The sequence below is a fragment of the Bubalus kerabau genome, chromosome 1, assembly GCF_029407905.1.
Source record: "Bubalus kerabau isolate K-KA32 ecotype Philippines breed swamp buffalo chromosome 1, PCC_UOA_SB_1v2, whole genome shotgun sequence".
Lineage (NCBI taxonomy): Eukaryota > Metazoa > Chordata > Mammalia > Artiodactyla > Bovidae > Bubalus > Bubalus kerabau.
Window position 1 is genome coordinate 256,286,219 of NC_073624.1, and position 19,246 is coordinate 256,305,464.

Here is a 19,246-nt window from a genome sequence, read left to right on the forward strand (position 1 = left end):
AGGAACCTGGAATGTTAGGTCCATGAATCAGGGCAAATTGGAAGTGGTCAAATAGGAGATGGCAAGGGTGAACATCAACATTTTAGGACTCAGTGAACTAAAATGGACTGGAATGGGTGAATTTAACTCAGATGACCATTATATCTGCTACTGTAGGCAAGAATCCCTTGGAAGAAATGTAGTAGCGAGGTCAGCAAGAGTCCGAAATGCAATACTTGGATGCAATCTCAAAAATGACAGAATGATCTCTGTTCATTTCCAAGGCAAACCATTCAGATTCACAGTAATCCAAGTTTATGCCCCAAACAGTAATGCTGAAGCTGAAATTGAACGGTTCTATGAAGACCTACAAGACCTTCTAGAACTAACACCCAAAAAAAAGATGTCCTTTTCATCATACGGGACTGGAATGCAAAAATATGAAGTCAAGAAATACCTGGAGTAACAGGCAAATTTGGCCTTGGAGTACAGAATGAAGCAGGGCAAAGGCTAATAGAGTTTTGCCAGAAGAACACACTGGTCATAGCAGATACCCTCTTCCAACAACACAAAAGAAGACTCTACATACAGACATCACCAGATGATAAATACTGAAATCAGATTGATTATATTCTTTGCAGTCAAAGATGGAGAAGCTATATAAAATCAGCAAAAATAAGACTGGGATCTGGCTGTGGCTCAGATCATGAACTCTTTATTGCCAAATTCAGACTTAAATTGAAGAAAGTAGGGAAAACCACTAGACCAGGTATGACCTAAATCAAAACCCTCACAATTATACAGTCGAAGTGACAAATAGATTCAAGGGATTAGATCTGATAGAGTGCCTGAAGAACTATGGACCAAGGTTCGTGACACTGTACAGGAGGCAGATCAAGACCATACCCAAGAAAAAGAAATGCAAAAAGGCAAAATGGTTGCCTGAGGAGGCCTTACAAATAGCTGTGAAAAGAAGAGAAGTGAGAGGCAAAGGAGAAAAGGAAGGGTATACCCATTTGAATGCAGAGTTCCTAAGAACAGCAAGAAGAGATAAGAAAGCCTTCCTCAGTAATCAATGCAAAGAAATAGAGGAAAACAATAGAATGGGAAAGACTAGAGATCTGTTTAAGAAAATTAGAGATAACAAGGAAATATTTCATGCAAAGATAGGCACAATAAAGGACAGAAATGGTATGGACCTAACAGAAGCAGAAGATATTAAGAAGAGGTGGCAAGAATACACAGAAGAATAATACAAAAAAAGATCTTAATGACCCAGATAACCACGATGGTGTGATCACTCACCTAGAGCCAGACATTCTGGAATGCGAAGTGGGCCTTAGGAAGCATCACTACAAACAAAGCTAGTGGAGGTGATGGAATTCCAACTGAGCTATTTTAAATCCTAATATTTGATGCTGTAGAAGTGTTGCACTCAATATGGCAGCAAATTTGCAAAACTCAGCAGTGGCCAGTGGCCACGGGACTGAAAAAGGTCAGTTTTCTTTCCAATCCCAAAGATAGGTAATGCCAAAGAATGCTCAGACTACCTTACAATTGCACTCATCTCACACACTAGCAAAATAATGCTCAAAATTCTCCTAGCCGGGCTTCAACAGTACGTGAACCATGAACTTGCAAATGTGCAAGCTGGATTTAGAAAAGGCAGAGCAACCAGAGATCAAATTGCCAACATCCATTGGATCCTCAAAAAAGCAAGAGAGTTCCAGGAAAAACATCTACTTTTGCTTTATTGCCTATGCCAAAGCCTTTGACTGTATGGAGCACAACAAACTGTGGAATATTCTTCAAGAGATGGGAATACCAGACCACCTGACCTGCCTCCTGCGAAATCTATATGCAGGTCAGGAAGCAACAGTTAGAACAGGACACGGAACAACAGACTGATTCCAATTTGGGAAAGGAGTACAGCAAGGCTGTATATTGTCACCCTGCTTATTTAACTTATATGCAGAGTACATCATGTGAAATGCCATGATGGATGAAGCACAAGCTGGAATCAAGATTGCCAGGAGAAATATCAGTAACCTCAGATATGCAGATGACACCACCCTTATGGCAGAAATTGAAGAAGAACTAAAGAGCCTCTTGAGGAAAGTGAAAGAGGAGAGTGAAAAAGTTGGCTTAGAACTCAACATTCAAAAAACTAAGATCATGACATCTGGTCCCATAACTTCATGGTGAATAGATGGGGAAACAATGGAGACGGTGACAGAGTTTATTTTGGGGGGCTCCAAAATCACTGCCCATCGTGACTGCAGCCGTGAAATTAAAAGACGCCTGCTCCTTGGAAGAAAAGCTATGACCAACCTAGACAACATATTAAAAAGCAGAGACAATACTTTACCGACAAGGGCCCATCTAGTCAAAGCTTTGGTTTTTCCAGTAGTCATGTATGGATGTGAGAATTGGACTAGAAAGAAAGCTGAGCACCGAAGAATTGATGCTTTTGAACTGTGGTGTTGGTTGAACCGAACTGAACCGAACTTGAAAACTCTCAAAACTTTGCCCATATTTTAAAAGCATTGTTTTTCTTCTTACTGTTGAGTTATAAGTTTTGTATATATCTTCACATGAGTCTTTTGAAAACAGGTATATATTTTGTGAATATTCTCTTCCATTTTCTTAAAGGTGTCTTTGTAAGAGCAAAAATTTTAATGATATCCAATTTATTGATTCTTTTCTCTTACAGGTCATGTTTTTTATACGCTATCTAAAAATCTTTTTTAACATAGATCAAAATCATTTTCTCCTGTATTTTCTTCTAAAAGATTTGTAGCTTTAACTTTTACATTTAGGTGTATAATCCATTTTAACTTAACTTGTATGTGTGGTAAGAAGTAAGAATTAAATTCAAATGCCAGAATCATTTGGTGAAAGACTACCTTGTCCTCATGGAATTACTTTGCCATCTTTGCCAAAAATCAAATAAATATATATGTAGAGTTTATATTTCTATACCTTGTCCTATATAACTATATTTTGCCATTATCATATTATTTTAATTACTGTAGTTTCAATGTAACACTCAAAATTAAGTACCCTAAGTCTCCCAAATTTGTCAATCTTTTTTCAAAAATTCTTGTGTCACCATATACATTTTTTAATAATCATGTCAATTTCTACCAAAAACCCAGTGAACTTTTGACCAAGTTTATTTTAAATCAATTGATCAATTTGGAGAAAATTATAATCTCAACAATATTGAGTTTTCGAATCCATGATTAAGATGTATCTCTCTCTAATTTTAATTAGTCTTACTTTCTCTCATCAATATTTTACACTTTTCAATGTACATGTCTCAAATACATTTTATCCCATTTATCCCTCTGTATTTCATTATTTTAGATGCTATTTTATTTTATTTTTTTTTCCTGGGTTCAGAAGGGCTCTGCCCTTGGTGAGGTGTTTTTTTTTTTTTTGTAATTTTATTTTATTTTTAAACTTTACATAATTGTATTAGTTTTGCCAAATATCAAAATGAATCTGCCACAGGTATACATGTGTTCCCCATCCTGAACCCTTCTCCCTCCTCCCTCCCCATACCATCCCTCTGGGTCATCCCAGTGCACTAGCCCCAAGCATCCAGTATCGTGCATCGAACCTGGACTGGCAACTCGTTTCATACATGATATTTTACATGTTTCAATGCCATTCTCCCAAATCTTCCCACCCTCTCCCTCTCCCACAGAGTCCATAAGACTGTTCTATACATCAGTGTCTCTTTTGCTGTCTCGTACACAGGGTTATTGTTACCATCTTGCTAAATTCCATATATATGTGTTAGTATACTGCATTGGTGTTTTTCTTTCTGGCTTACTTCACTCTGTATAATAGGCTCCAGTTTCATCCACCTCATTAGAACTGATTCAAATGTTCTTTTTAATGGCTGAGTAATACTCCATTGTGTATATGTACCACCGCTTTCTTATCCATTCATCTGCTGATGGACATCTCGGTTGCTTCCATGTCCTGGCTATTATAAACAGTGCTGCGATGAACATTGGGGTACACGTGTCTCTTTCCCTTCTGGTTTCCTCAGTGTGTATGCCCAGCAGTGGGATTGCTGGATCATAAGGCAGGTCTATTTCCAGTTTTTTAAGGAATCTCCACACTGTTCTCCATAGTGGCTGGACTAGTTTGCATTCCCACCAACAGTGTAAGAGGGTTCCCTTTTCTCCACACCCTCTCCAGCATTTATTATTTGTAGACTTTTGGATCGCAGCCATTCTGACTAGTGTGAAATGGTACCTCATAGTGGTTTTGATTTGCATTTCTCTGATAATGAGTGATGTTGAGCATCTTTTCATGTGTTTGTTAGCCATCTGTATGTCTTCTTTGGAGAAATGTCTATTTAGTTCTTTGGCCCATTTTTTGATTGGGTCATTTATTTTTCTGGAGTTGAGCTGTAGGAGTTGCTTGTATATTTTTGAGATTAGTTGTTTGTCAGTTGCTTCATTTGCTATTATTTTCTCCCATTCTGAAGGCTGTCTTTTCACCTTGCTAATAGTTTCCTTTGATGTGCAGAAGCTTTTAAGGTTAATTAGGTCCCATTTGTTTATTTTTGCTTTTATTTCCAATATTCTGGGAGGTAGGTCATAGAGGATCCTGCTGTGATGTATGTCAGAGAGTGTTTTGCCTATGTTCTCCTCTAGGAGTTTTATAGTTTCTGGTCTTACGTTTAGATCTTTAATCCATTTTGAGTTTATTTTTGTGTATGGTGTTAGAAAGTGTTCTAGTTTCATTCTTTTACAAGTGGTTGACCAGATTTCCCAGCACCACTTGTTAAAGAGATTGTCTTTAATCCATTGTATATTCTTGCCTCCTTTGTCAAAGATAAGGTGTCCATATGTGCGTGGATTTATCTCTGGGCTTTCTATTTTGTTCCATTGATCTATATTTCTGTCTTTGTGCCAGTACCATACTGTCTTGATAACTGTGGTTTTGTAGTAGAGCCTGAAGTCAGGTAGGTTGATTCCTCCATTTCCATTCTTCTTTCTCAAGATCGCTTTGGCTATTCGATGCTATTTTAAATGCTACAGTAAATCTCATTTTATTTTTCAATTGTTCATTGCTATTATATGTAAATACAATTAGTCTTTTTATATCGATTTTGTCCTGCAACCCTGCTAAACTCACCCATTATGTCTGGAAGATTCTTGTAGATTCCTTAGGATTTTCAATATCCTAAGGATATTGAAAACTAAATATTTTTTAGGACCAGGAACATGGTGTCTAAGAATAAAGACAATTTTACTTTTCCATTCCAATCTGTGTGTCTCATCTTTTTCTCTTTCTTTCTTCCTTTATTTTTCTTCTTTTGTGACTTTATCACACAGGCTTGTTTGGAATCTCAATACAATGCTAAGTAGAAGTGGTGAGAGTAGTTATCCTTGTTTTTTTCCTGATGTAATGGGGAAAACATCCTGTCTTCTATTTATTAGTTGTATGATGGATGAATGGATAGATAGATAGATAGCTATCTTTCATACTGTAAAAGTTTTCTTCTACTATGTGTCTGGTTTTTACAGAGTTTTTTTGTTTTTTGTTTTATTCATGAATGGGTGTTGAAGTCTGACAAATTCTTTTCCCAAAGTTATTGAAATTAGAGGTTTTCTCTTTTGTTCAGTTACATTTGTTTTTGAATGTTAATCAACTCTGCATTTCTAGAATATATTTCACTTTGCCATGATGTATTTTCCATTTTTCAGTTGTACAAATTGCTGCATTCAATTTGACAATGTTTATTATAAATTTTGAATATATGTTCATAGTCATCTTTAGTTTTCTTTTCCTGTGATACTTTGTCTGGTTCTTGCTCTCAAAGTAAGATTGAACTTGTAAAAATGAGTTTTGAAGTAGTCCCTATTCCTTTACTATCAGAAAAAGTTTGCATAGGATTGGTATTATTTCTTCCTAAAAGTTTTGTAGAATTCATCCATGATGCTATTTCAGCCTGCTTAGAATATTTAGTTTCTTTAATTAAATAAAGCTATTTAGAGGTTCAATTTCTTCTTGAATAGGTTTTGGTCAGTTATTTTCTTCAAGGAAATTGCCCCTATAGTCTACACTGTAAATTTATTGACATATAGTTATTTTTAACATTACCTTGTTATCCTTTTAAGATCTGTAGAGTTTCTAGCAGTGTTCCAACTTTTACTACTGATATTGTCAATATAGTTCCTTTTGGAATTTTCTTGAGTAATATAGGTAGAGATGTCAAATTCATTGATTATTTGGGGGGAAAAAACAGGTTTGAGGTTCATTGATTTTTCTCTATTTTTTTTTCTGATTTTAATTTCTTTGATTTTTTTACATTTTATTTTTATTATTTACTTTCTTTTTCCTTGGATTTAATTTGTCATTTTGTGATTTCTACAGTCAAATTTGAATCAATAATTTTTAGACAGTTTTTCTTTTTAATACAATCATTTAAAACTATACATTTTCCTCAAATCACTATTTTAGCTTTATCTCTATTATATATGTATATATATATAAAATGTAGTTTAATTATCATTCAATTCAAAACTTTTTCTAATTTCTCTTGTACTATGCTCTTTGTCTCATGGAGTATATAGGCCATTTATATTTAATGTAATATTGCACAATGTAATATTAATATGGTTTAAATCTACCATCTTTCTCTTTATTTTCCATTTGTCCCATCTGATCTTATTCTTTTTTTCTTATCTTTATTTTGGGTTGAGGATATTATTAGTACTCCATTTTTATTTTCACAATGCCTTATTATTATGTCTACTGTAATTTTTTAGTATTTTTGCTAATAATGTTATCAAAATACACCTTTAGTTTATGATAGCAAATCTTCAGATAATATCAGACTACTTCATATATAAGAAACTAACAGTAATACACTTACATTTTCCTTTGTTCTTTATGCTGTTGTCATTTTGCATTTACTTCTACATACATTTTACTTCTACAAGTGTTGCAAAACCCACACATATTGTCATTGTTATGTTTTGGGAAACTAAATATCTTTTAAAGAATTTAATGGTAAGAAAATTATATCTTTTCTATTCACCCATCTGTTTTCCTTTCCCAGTGCACACAGATCTCTATGAAGATCTGAGATCCTGTCTCATATAATTTTTCTTCTGCCTGAAGAACTTACTAGGACATTTCTTATAATGCAGCTCTGCTGTCAATTGATTTTCTAAGCTTTGATTTTGTCTAAAAATTATTTATTTTATCTTCATTATGAAAATTATTTTCACTGGATGTCTTAGTCCATTTGGGCTTCTATATGAAAAATAATAATAATAGATCAGATGTCTTTTAAACAACATAATTTTATTTCCCACAGTTTGGGGAACTGAAATGCAAGATCGGAGTAACAGCATGATAGAGTTCTGGCGAAAGTCCTCTCCAGGTTGCAGACTGACAACTTCTCTTTGTATCTGCACAAGGTAGAAGTGAGGCTCTCTCTAGTGCATCTTTTCAGTTCAGTTCAGTCACTCAGTCATGTCTGACTCTTTGCGACCCCATTAACCACAGTACGCCAGGCCTCCCTGTCCATCACCAACTCCCTGAGGCCACCAAAACCCATGTCCATTGAGTCGGTGATGCCATCCAACCATCTCATCCTCTGTCATCCCCTTCTCCTTCTGCCCTCAATCTTTCCCAGCATCAGGGTCTTTTCAAATGAGTCAGCTCTCCGCATCAGGTGGCCGAAGTATTGGAGTTTCGGCTTCAACATCAGTCCATCCAATGAACACCCAGGACTGACCTCCTTTAGGATGAACTGGTTGGATCTCCTTGCAGTCCAAGGGACTCTCAAGAGTCTTCTCCAACACCACAGTTCAAAAGCATCAATTCTTCGGTGCTCAGCTTTCTTTATAGTCCAACTCTCACATCCATACATAACCATAGCCTTGACTAGACAGAGCTTTGTTGACCAAGTAATGTCTCTGCTTTTTAATATGCTGTCTAGGTTGGTCATAACTTTCCTTCCTAGGAGTAAGCATCTTTTAATTTCATGGCTGCAGTCACCATCTGCAGTGATTTTGGAGCCCCAAAAAATAAAGTCAGCCACTGTTTCCCCATCTATCTGCCATGAAGTGATGGGACCGGATGCCATGATCTTCATTTTCTGAATGATGAGCTTTAAGCCAACTTTTTCACTCTCCTCTTTCACCTTCATCAAGAGGCTTTTGAGTTCCTCTTCACTTTCTGCCATAAGGGTGGTGTCATCTGCATATCTGAGGTTATTGATATTTCTCCTGGCAATCTTGATTCCAGCTTGTGCTTCCTCCAGCCCAGTGTTTCTCATGATGTACTCTGCATATAAGTTAAATAAGCAGGGTGACAATATACAGCCTTGACGTACTCCTTTTCATATTTGGAACCAGTCTGTTGTTCCATGTCCAGTTCTAACTGTTGCTTCCTGACCTGCATACAGATTTCTCAAGAGGCAGGTCAGGTGGTCTGGTATTCCCATCTCTTTCAGAATTTTCCACAGTTTATTGTGATCCACACAGTCTAAGGCTTTGGCATAGTCAATAAAGCAAAAATAGATGTTTTTCTGAACCTCTCTTGCTTTTTCTATGATCCAGCGGATGTTGGCAATTTGATCTCTGGTTCCTCTGCCTTTCCTAAAACCAGCTTGAACATCTGGAAGTTCACCATTCATGTATTGCTGAATCCTGCCTAACTAAGCCATGCCATGTGGGGCCACCCAAGATGGGCGGGTCATGGTGGAGAGATGTGACAGAATGTGGTCCACTGGAGAAGGGAATGGCAAACCACTCAGTATTCTTGCCTTAAGAACCCCATGAACAGTATGAACAGTATGAAAAGGGCATCTTTTACAAGGGCACTAATACTATTCATGACATCTCTGCCTCCTTGGATGTTATGTTTTCAACATATGAATTGAAGGGACACTAACTTTCAATCACAATGTGTATCACAGTATTGGATATAAAATTCTGTACCCTCTTTTTTAGCACTTATATGTCATTCCAGCTTGATTAGCTTCTAATGAGAATCATGTAGTCATCCTTTCCTTCATTCCTCTGTGCATAATGTGACTCTAGTTTTTCTTCCAGTTTTAATACTATATCACTAGGTTACAACAATTTATAATGTGCCTTGGTGTGTTTTTCTTTGTGTTTATCATGTTTGGGTTTGTTTGAGCTTCTTAGATTTGTGAGTGTCTGTGGTTGTTTCATTGCTAAGTCAGGTCTGATGTTTTGCCGTGCCATGGACTGCAGCACACCAGGCCTCCCTGTCCTTCACAGTTTCCTGGAGTTTGCTCAAACTCATGTCCATTGAGTTGGTGATGCTATCCAACCATCTCATCCTATGCCACCCTCTTCTCCTCCTGCCCTCAATCTTTCCCAGCAGCGGGGTCTTATCCATTGAGCTGGCTCTTCAAATCAGGTGACAAAGTATTGGAGCTTCAATTTCAGCATCAGTCCTTCCAGTGAATATTCAGGGTGGATATCCTATATGATTAACTGGTTTGACCTTCTTGCTATCCAAGGGACTGTCAAGAGTCTTCTCCAACACTACAATTCAAAAGCATCAATTCTTTGGCACTCAACCTTCTCTATGGTCCTGCTCTCACATCATACATGACTACTGGAATAACCATAGCTTTGACTATATGGACCTTTGTCAGCAAAGTGATGTCTCTGCTTTTTAATATGCTGTCTAGGGTTGTCAGAGCTTTCCTTCCAATAAACAAGTATCTTTTCATTTCATGGCTGCAGTCACCATCCACAGTGATTTTGGAGCCCAAGAAAATTAAAATCTCTCACTGTTCCTCTTTTTCCCCTTCTATTTGTCATGAAGTGATGGGACCAGATGACATGATCTGTTTTGAGAAAGTTGAGTTTTAAGCCAGCTTTTTCACTCTCTTCTTTCACCTTCATCAAAGAGGCTCTTTAGTTCCTCTTTGCTTTCTGCCATTAGAGTGGTATCATCTGTGTATCTGAAGTTGTTGATATTTCTCCCAGCAATCTTGATTCCAGCTTGTGATTCATCCAGCTTGTCATTTCACATTATGTACTCTGCATATAAGTTAAATAAACAGGGTGACAATACACAGCCTTGACATAGTCTTTTCTCAATTTTGAACCAATCTGTTGTTCCCTGTCTAGCGTTCACCAATTTTGGAAGTATTTGGCTACTATTTACATTTTTTTCTGTTCCCCTTTCTTTGTAGGACTTGAATTGTGTATGTGTCAATGGCTCTGTGTTAGGTTGCTTTTGGTCACTGAGACTGTTAATTTTTATTTTCAGTCTTTCTTTTCTGTGTTTCATTTAGAATATTTATATTACTATTACTTCAAAATCTTTACTCTTTTCTTCTACTATGTCCAATTTGTAGGCCATTCTATCTTATAAAAGTTTTCTGTTTAAAACTTCCACTTTGTTCACTTTTAATAATTTCCTTTTTTCTCATGTTACTCATGTTTTCCTTTAGATCATTAAATACATTTAATACCTACACACACATATGTATGAGTGTGTGTATAAAATTATTTTAAAGTCATGTGTGTAAATTCCATAATTATTGCTATTCCTGTGTCTGCTTTAATTGATCAAAATTTCTCCTGGTTAAGGATCACATTTTCCTACTTTTATTAAATGTTTAGTAATTATTCTTTGGATGTCAGACATTATTAATTTTATGTTGTTGAGTGCTGGATTTCACTATATGAAATTTTAAAGAATGTTTAGTTAGGCTTTGTTTTTGTAGGTAGTTAGATTACTTCAGATCAGCATGATATTTTTCAAGGTTGTTTTAAATGTTTTTAGAGCAGGTCTAGAATTACCTTTGCTCCTGGTCTAGCTTAGCCCTCTCTACTAACATAACTTCTCGATTTTTTTTGAATGTTCCATGTACTCAATGAGATCTCTACTCTGGCTAGTAGGAACTCAAATCATTCCTTGCCCTGTGTAAATTTTGAGAGTTGTTCACCTTATAGTTCTCCATTAATTATTCCTTCCCTGACAGTTTTACTTTACCTCACCTGACAAAGTTCCAAATTTATATGTACAGATATGAGTTTGGCCAAAAACTCTAAGGGGGCTCATTTACAGATTTCTGCAGCAATCTCTTCTCTGTGAATCTTACCAGGAGATTCTAGTCACCTTGACTTTCTAATATCTGGACTTGATCCCTTCAACCCATTAACCTGTTAGGACTCTCCACTTTCTGCCTCCAAATAGAAAGCTGAAGGCAACCATGGAATTCATCTCATTTGCTTTCTTCCTATCAGGATTCATGGTGCTGTGCTGTTAACCAATATTTGAAAACAGTTGTTTTCACATATTTTTCCTATTTTCTAGTGTTTGTCAAGAGGGCAAATTCCATAGTGGTTTTCCATTCACAGTGGAAAAGCATATCCATGTTGTAACCTAATTGTCTTGTATGACTTTTATTAAGGAGACATTTGAGAGGGGAGTAATTTTGTTGTCAACTCTGTTGAGGGTTAAAGTATTCACTGGTTTCAGAGCAGATTTCTCATTAGTTTCTTGGCTCAGTTTCCACAAAAATCATAAAGGCTCAAGGTTTTGCGATTGCATTTCCATGCACAGTCCAGGATTAATGACTATAATCTACATCCCTTCCTTGGATAAGAAGGAAGAGTATTTCCAAGTGGACTGTATATTTGCAGCACCTGTTTTTATGCTGCTGAGGTACAGAGGACTAGCCTCCTCTATCCATTATCTACAACCTTGAATCCTGCTGTTTCGTTGCCATTAAAGCCCCAGCTTCTAAAGCATTCACCCTGTGGACCACACAGCTTCAACTCCCTTCTTCCACCGATCATTTCCACTTGCTTTCTAGCACTTGAAAATGTAACTTTCTTCTCCTGAAACTCAGCTATGTAATTTTACATGCCTTTAGCAATTCTATACATTTGTGCTGAAGAAGTGTTTTTTCCAACGTCAGCTAACCCTGCCATTTTGACTCTAAGTGCTCCAAAATTTTTACATGCTGAAACTGCAGGTCAAGAGATTACAGCATCTGAGCAGGATAGAAACTGATTACTAGGAAAGCAGGAAAGTGATGCTTTATAAATCAAGAAATATCTTGTTGTACTTCAAATAATCTTGAATTGAAATTTTTCATTTGCTGCCTCCAAACAGAAGGTAAGTCTAGCTTGAGTGCAGCAGGCATATAGCCCATAGTACTTAGTAATTAATAAGTGTTCATAAGTTTTTTTTGATGATTGTAAACAGCAGTACACTGAAAAATCCCTTTTTTCAAATAAATACTGGAAGCAAGTAGCAGAAATTTAAAATATAGCTGAGACATTTAATACTATTGCTTTCAAGTATGTAGAGGATTATGAGACTTAAAGAAAACTATGGCTTTTTAATGATTGGATTTTTAAAAATTATTGGTATATAGAGTTTTATATTGAAACTTATTTGCTAATATGTTTATTCTACAAAACTATATACCCTCACCCTCCCTGCATAAAGTTTAAGAGAGAGCATTTAATTAAAAAAAAATTCTGAGTAAAACTTTAGTCCATATCCAAATTTTACTTACTATAATTTTAACCACTGTTGAAATTGCCATCTTTTATAATACTTTTTCCTCATTTCTCAAGAGAACATTTATTTTTAAAGGATGTTTACAAAACAAAATTCAACATCCTTGACAAAAATGTGGGATTTAAATAGTATTTCCTCCTAATTTTTGTTAAATATACATAACTCATGTTCAAAGTGTGGACTGTGTCAATCATTTTCTCCTCCAGATTAGCCAGATGCTACTTTAAAATAATCCAACTTTTAAAAACATTTGGGATCATTACTGCTGCATCTGTTTCCACATTCCTGGCCAAATACAGAAATAAATAGATGTTACAAGTGTAGTTAGCCAATATGCATGTGTAAATGTCTAATCCATTTATATCAGTTCAAATATGTCTTCCTTATTTAAATTTAAGCCTAAGTGCCTTGAATCAGTACAATCAAAGCAGGAAAAACATAAAACAGCATTATTTACAGACACTGAAACAATGAATAAATGATCAGGACCAGTATGTAAAATTTTGATTAACTGATCAATTAAAAACAATTAGTGGCTAAAGGAAAAGAATCTAAAAGAATAATAGATAAATAAGTATGTACAACTGAATCACTTTGTTATACACCTGAAACTAACACAACATTGTAAATTGACTATTTCAATAAAAATTAATTAATTAATTTTGAAAAAACAAAGGGTGGCTATACACTTAGCCTCAGTCATAGAGAAAGTGAAAGTCTCTCAGTCATGTCCGACTCTTTGCAACCCCATAGACTATACAGTCCATGGAATTCTCCAGGCCAGAATACTGGAGTGGGTAGCCTTTCCCTTCTCCAGAGGATCTTCCCAACCCAGGGATCAAACCCAGGACTCCCACATTGCAGGCAGATTCTTTTCCAGCTGGGCCACAAGGGAAGCTATATGATGTCATATAAATAATACAAAGTTACTAATAAAATGAAGTCCGTTGAATTGTAAATTGCTACTGGGTAATTTTGCATTAGGTTTAAATGTATCATCTGCCACATTTGTCCAAATTGAATACATGTCATACGGTGAAATAAAATATGAAGAACCCCTTTAAGTGTGAAAATTACAGGCTCAATATTGCTGATCTACTTAGCATTCTACATTATAATTCCTGAAAATCCATTTTCCCTTCAAGTTTTTTTTCTCTTCTACTAGTAGCATTAATAGACTAGTAGTAAATTAGTGGGTTGATCTTTAAAAATTAAAAAAAAATATGAAGCAAAATTAATGAATTTCCTGTATATTCATTTTTCCTGTATAGTCATTCATAAAACATTAAGCCATTTTCAGCATTATTTTTTTAAGCATCAAATTCTGAACATGTTTTCTAACATTATTTTTGATAAATAATGATTTTTAGGGAATAAGCATCTTGAGTTTGTGATTTCAGAAAGACTTTTACTAAATTTTAAATATATTCCTCAACGAAGTGGAAATAGGAAAAAAACATTGGAAGGCAGCAGTCTTGCAAGAAAAATCATCCTTTAAAACTTCTTTGGCATAAAATTTTCCTGAGACAAAGGCTTATCCCTTTATGGCACTTAGCAATTTTTAGTTTTATATAAATTACATGTAATCAAAATATTAGTTTCAAAATGCACTAATATAATTTGGTTATACTTGCAATAATTTAGAGACAGCCTAATTATCATCAGGAGAGGAGTCTGGTATTCACAATATGATGAAGCTATTCAAAAAGTAAGTCACTGTGTGTGGTCCTTATGGAATATCAACCCCACGTCTCCTGCCCTGCAGGCAGATTCTTTACCACTGAGCCACCAGGGATGCCCAGACCAGTTCATAAATGGGGATTATTCCATTTCATATATTCTTTTTATACTTTTCTAATTTTTATGGGATTGGCTAAAAAGTGGTACATAAGCAAGTGTATCTACACACGCAGTAGTGTTTGGTCACTCTCTGGGTTTAAGGTGCAGTACCTGTAGGTGAGTGAAAGCACTTAATCTTCTACACAGGCCACCAAAACAGATGTTGGAATAAGACATGGATGACTGGGGAAAAAGCAAGTTGGGAGTTAAATCAGGTAAAAGGTGAAAATACATAGAGCTACATGCATGACCAAAGCTAAGTTGCATGACAGAAGTTAGCTGCTGAAAAACAGAGCAAACCATCCAGCTCATATGAAGCAGTAGGGAGGAAAGTCAGTCCAGCAGCATGCCAGGAGAGACGAATCAGTTGTCACTTTAGAATCCATAGAAGCGAAAATGAACTCATTTAGGCAGTTTCTCATCACAAATTCATTTCTGACCAGACTTCCAAAAAAGCGTATACTCATAAAGCAAGCAGTTTTGGTTACACCATCTGTGCCATGTATTAAGGTATTGCTTCTCCACAACAAATTCACCCTTCACTGCCTGTTCTGTGATAGATAACAGATCTGGGTCTTCTATGTACTTTTCCTTTGCCAGCAGATATCACGTTAAGTCTTTTCAGCAGAGAGTGTTAGAGAGACATTGAAGAAGGAAGGATTTTTCTTCCTGGTTCCGGTGGCTTGTTTTCCAAGTTCTTGCAATGCATGCGGTTTTTCCAGTGCTGGTTGCTTACTCTGAGCTGGCTTCTGAAGCAATCCAACTTCTCCAGTGTTTGGCTCCCACAGTGCATAGCAGCTAGCGAATTTCCTTGGCATCCTCTAGGGGTAATTTTGTAGCAGAGTGCTTCTCGTGAGATACCTCCTGTGAACAGCACTCCCTAGCAACTTAGAAGGCAGATTTCAGTCAATTCCCAAGGGTGAGTTTCCAGCCAGTCCCATTTGGCTTGGCATCACAGTAAGTCTCTGCCATTCAGTAGCCACATCCGTGCCCTCTCCAATATCCGAATCTCAGCCTTGAGGCCTCTCCTTGAACACTCCAGGCACTCTATCTTAGTCCTGTGGGTAGTGTGTGCCCCTTATACCTGCCATTGCTATATTTCTTAGAAGAATCTTGACTTCTTCTTAACCAATCTCTCATTAGTCCAATCCACTGTTATAATTAATCACTCAACTTTCCCTATTCAAATTATGTGGTTTCTCTTTCCTAATTGGACCCAGATTCATATAACACTAAACTCCTAAGATAAACATTCACTCTCCTCTGCCCTTAGAGGCACTTCCGGGGAAAGGACTGAAAAGTGCTTACAGAAGAGTTTCCTCTCAAATATTTTTAGCCATGATTCAAATATGCAGCTATTTAATGCACTTGATTTTTAGAGCAGTTTCATATTCAAAGCAAAATTAAAGGGAGAATATAGGTAGTTTCCATACACTCCCTGTCCTACACACGTATGTGTAACTATTTTCTGGATTTTTTTTTTTTTTTCATTTTGCTGTGCCAGGTCTTAACTGTGGCATGTGAACTCTTTACTGCGACATGTGAGATCTAGTTTCCTGACCAGGGATCAAGCCTGGGCCCCCTGCCTTGGGGGCTCAGAGTGTTAGCCAGTATTCAGTCCATCAGGGAAATCCCTGTTTAACTATTTTAAACTGGATCTTAATAATAATGGTCACTTGTCTACTTTTTTATCTATTAAATATTTTTCACAAATTTGTTGATAAAAAGCAAGAAGTAACTCCCAAGGTCTTTAGACCTTCTAAACTTGTATTCTCAAACCCAAGTAATGATTTTCCTAAGATTTTTATGGAAACAGTGAACAATAATGCATTCAACTTTATTTTTTTCTTTTTTTAATATAAATTTATTTATTTTAATTGGAGGCTAATTACTTTACAATATTGTATTGGTTTTGCCATACATCAACATGAATCCACCACGGGTGTACACGTGCTCCCCATCCTGAACCCCCTCCCACCTCCCTCCCCGTACCATCCCTTTGGGTCACCCCAGTGCACCAACCCCCAAGCATCCTGTATCCTGCATCAAACCTGGACTGGCGATTTGTTTCATATATGATATTATACATGTTTCAATGCCATTCTCCCAAATCATCCCACCCTCTCCGTTTCCCACAGAGTCCAAAAGACTGTTCTATACATCTGTGTCTCTTTTGCTGTCTCGCATACAGGGTTATCATTGCCAGCTTTCTAAATTCCATATATATGCGTTAGTATACTGTATTGGTGTTTTTCTTTCTGGCTTACTTCACTCTGTATAATAGGTTCCAGTTTCATCCACCTCATTAGAACTGATTCAAATGTATTCTTTTTAATGGTTGAGTAATACTCCATTGTGTATTATGTACCACCGCTTTCTTATCCATTCCTCTGCTGATGGACATCTCGGTTGCTTCCATGTCCTGGCAATTATAAACAGTGCTGCGATGAACATTGGGGTACACGTGTCTCTTTCCCTTCTGGTTTCCTTGGTGTGTATGCCCAGCAGTGGGATTGCTGGATCATAAGGCAGTTCTATTTCCAGTTTTTTAAGGAATCTTCACACTGTTCTCCATAGTGGCTGTACTAGTTTGCATTCCCACCAACAGTGTAAGAGGGTTCCCTTTTCTCCACACCCTCTCCAGCATTTATTGCTTGTAGACTTTTGGATAGCAGCCATTCTGACTGGCGTAAATGGTACCTCATAGTGGTTTTGATTTGCATTTCTCTGATAATGAGTGATGTTGAGCATCTTTTCATGTGTTTGTTAGCCATCTGGATGTCTTCTTTGGAGAAATGTCTGTTTAGTTCTTTGGACCATTTTTTTAATGGATAGTTTATTTTTCTGGAGTTGAGCTGTAGGAGTTGCTTGTATATTTTTGAGATTAGTTCTTTGTCAGTTGCTTCATTTACTACTATTTTCTCCCATTCTGAAGGCTGTCTTATACATTCAACTTTAAAATTAAGTTAGTAAAATATGAACCCTACTATTTATTTGGCAACTAAGATGACTGTGGATAAGAATGCTGATATGAGTTTGATCCTAGATTAACTACTGTCCATATAACTTTATGTAAATCACTTAACTTCTATGCACTTCGATTTTTCTCAAAAGTAAAATGGAAATAATGGTTTTGCTTGTTTTATAGGATTTTAGTGATGCTTAAATGAGATGACCCATGTAAAGATCTAAATTAGAACAGTTTGGCTTTCCAGGTGGCTCAGATGGTAGAGAATCTGTCTGCAATGCAAGAGACTTGTGTTTGATCCCTGGTCAGGAAGATCCCCTGGAGAAGGGAATGTCAACCCACTCCAATATTCTTGCCTGGAGAATTCTATGGACAGAGGAACTTGGCAGGCTGCAGTCCACGGGGTCACAAAGAGTCAGACACAACTGAGCACAAGCACATAATGAGCCATAGCTAACACCATACTCAGTTTTTTCACTTTCAACACAATTTGGCAAATATTAAGTTCTCAAAGACACTAGCTTTAGAAATAATACCATTTAAAGCTTTAGTAAAATTTTGGAGTTAAGAATAGTAAAAATTAAAACAGAATAGAAACAAATCATTAGGGCAAGAAAATCTAGAAAAACTATTATTATGAATCATTTTGAGTGTTGGCATATTTGGAGACTCAGCTAGTTTTCTAACCAGAAATTATAATTTTAAATAGAAGGTATGGTCTATGTATCATATATCAAAATAAACTCCACTTGGCTTTTATTAATTGTTTTTGTTATCATTCAGGCTGAAATGCAATCTGGTAGTAAACTGACATCACGTCAGTTATGTTGCTTAAAAGTAAATTTAACTTTGTTGTCCTTTAGTCCTATTCTGATTGACATGTGGTTGATATCCTTCCAAAGAACATTAGTTCAAATGTGAGGAAAATTATTATTCAGATCCTAAAACTTAAATTTAGAATGGCATTCAAATGGCTAATCTTTCTTTTAAAATGACTGATAGAGACTGTAAGAAAATAGCATTTTGAGCATTGATGATGAGTCCTTAGACGATTTGGAGAAATATACAGATGACATCCTAAATTTGGATGATTTTGGAAACCCATTCAGAACAGTGGTTAGTAACCTAGGCAGCAGTTAGGAGAGGAAACAGTTTTCAGGCCCAACTTTAGGAAATTTTGGATGCATTTCAACCATAAATGAGTTGAACAGACCACAAAACTGATAACAAAGCATCTAGGTTGTTTTCTTCAGCTTAGCATAGATCGTAATTTTAAAAATTGGTCAGCAAAGACCAAGCATCTCCATGTAAGTAAGTTAGTAAGTATACTCTGGTTTCTTTCCCACTCCTCCACAAACTCCAACTTCTACTTCATGCTGAGCTTTGCTGACTAAAGTTTTCCAAAAAGTACAGATTTTATACATATTTCTTGTCTTATTTGGTGGAATCACTTCCTATTTTGACAATTCAAGGAGTAAATGATAATGTATTCCATTTCCGTGAAATCAAGGCCTCCATTTTGCATAACACAATGAAGTTTTTAAACAGGAAAAGGAAAAGGAAGAATTTAATTAGTGGGGAAGTTTGAAAATATACTTTAAAGAATATCCAGGAAAGGAATAAGAGCATTTGACATTCTCTAGAGATCTTTTCTATATCACTAAAGTTTATGAGAAAAGCAGATGTTACCAATGAAAAGTGCAAAACTGAAATGCCCCCACAGTTGCTCACCAACACCAAAGAAAATGGCTCACAAGGGCCAGGATAGTCTTCTGTCAGGAGAGGTCTCCGGAAATCCACATGTATGTAGATAATCCTTTAGTACAAGGGTTACACTATCAGGGAATTGCTTTCTTTGCAAGAGAGGCCTGGGTGATGTTAGGACTCTGGAACAAG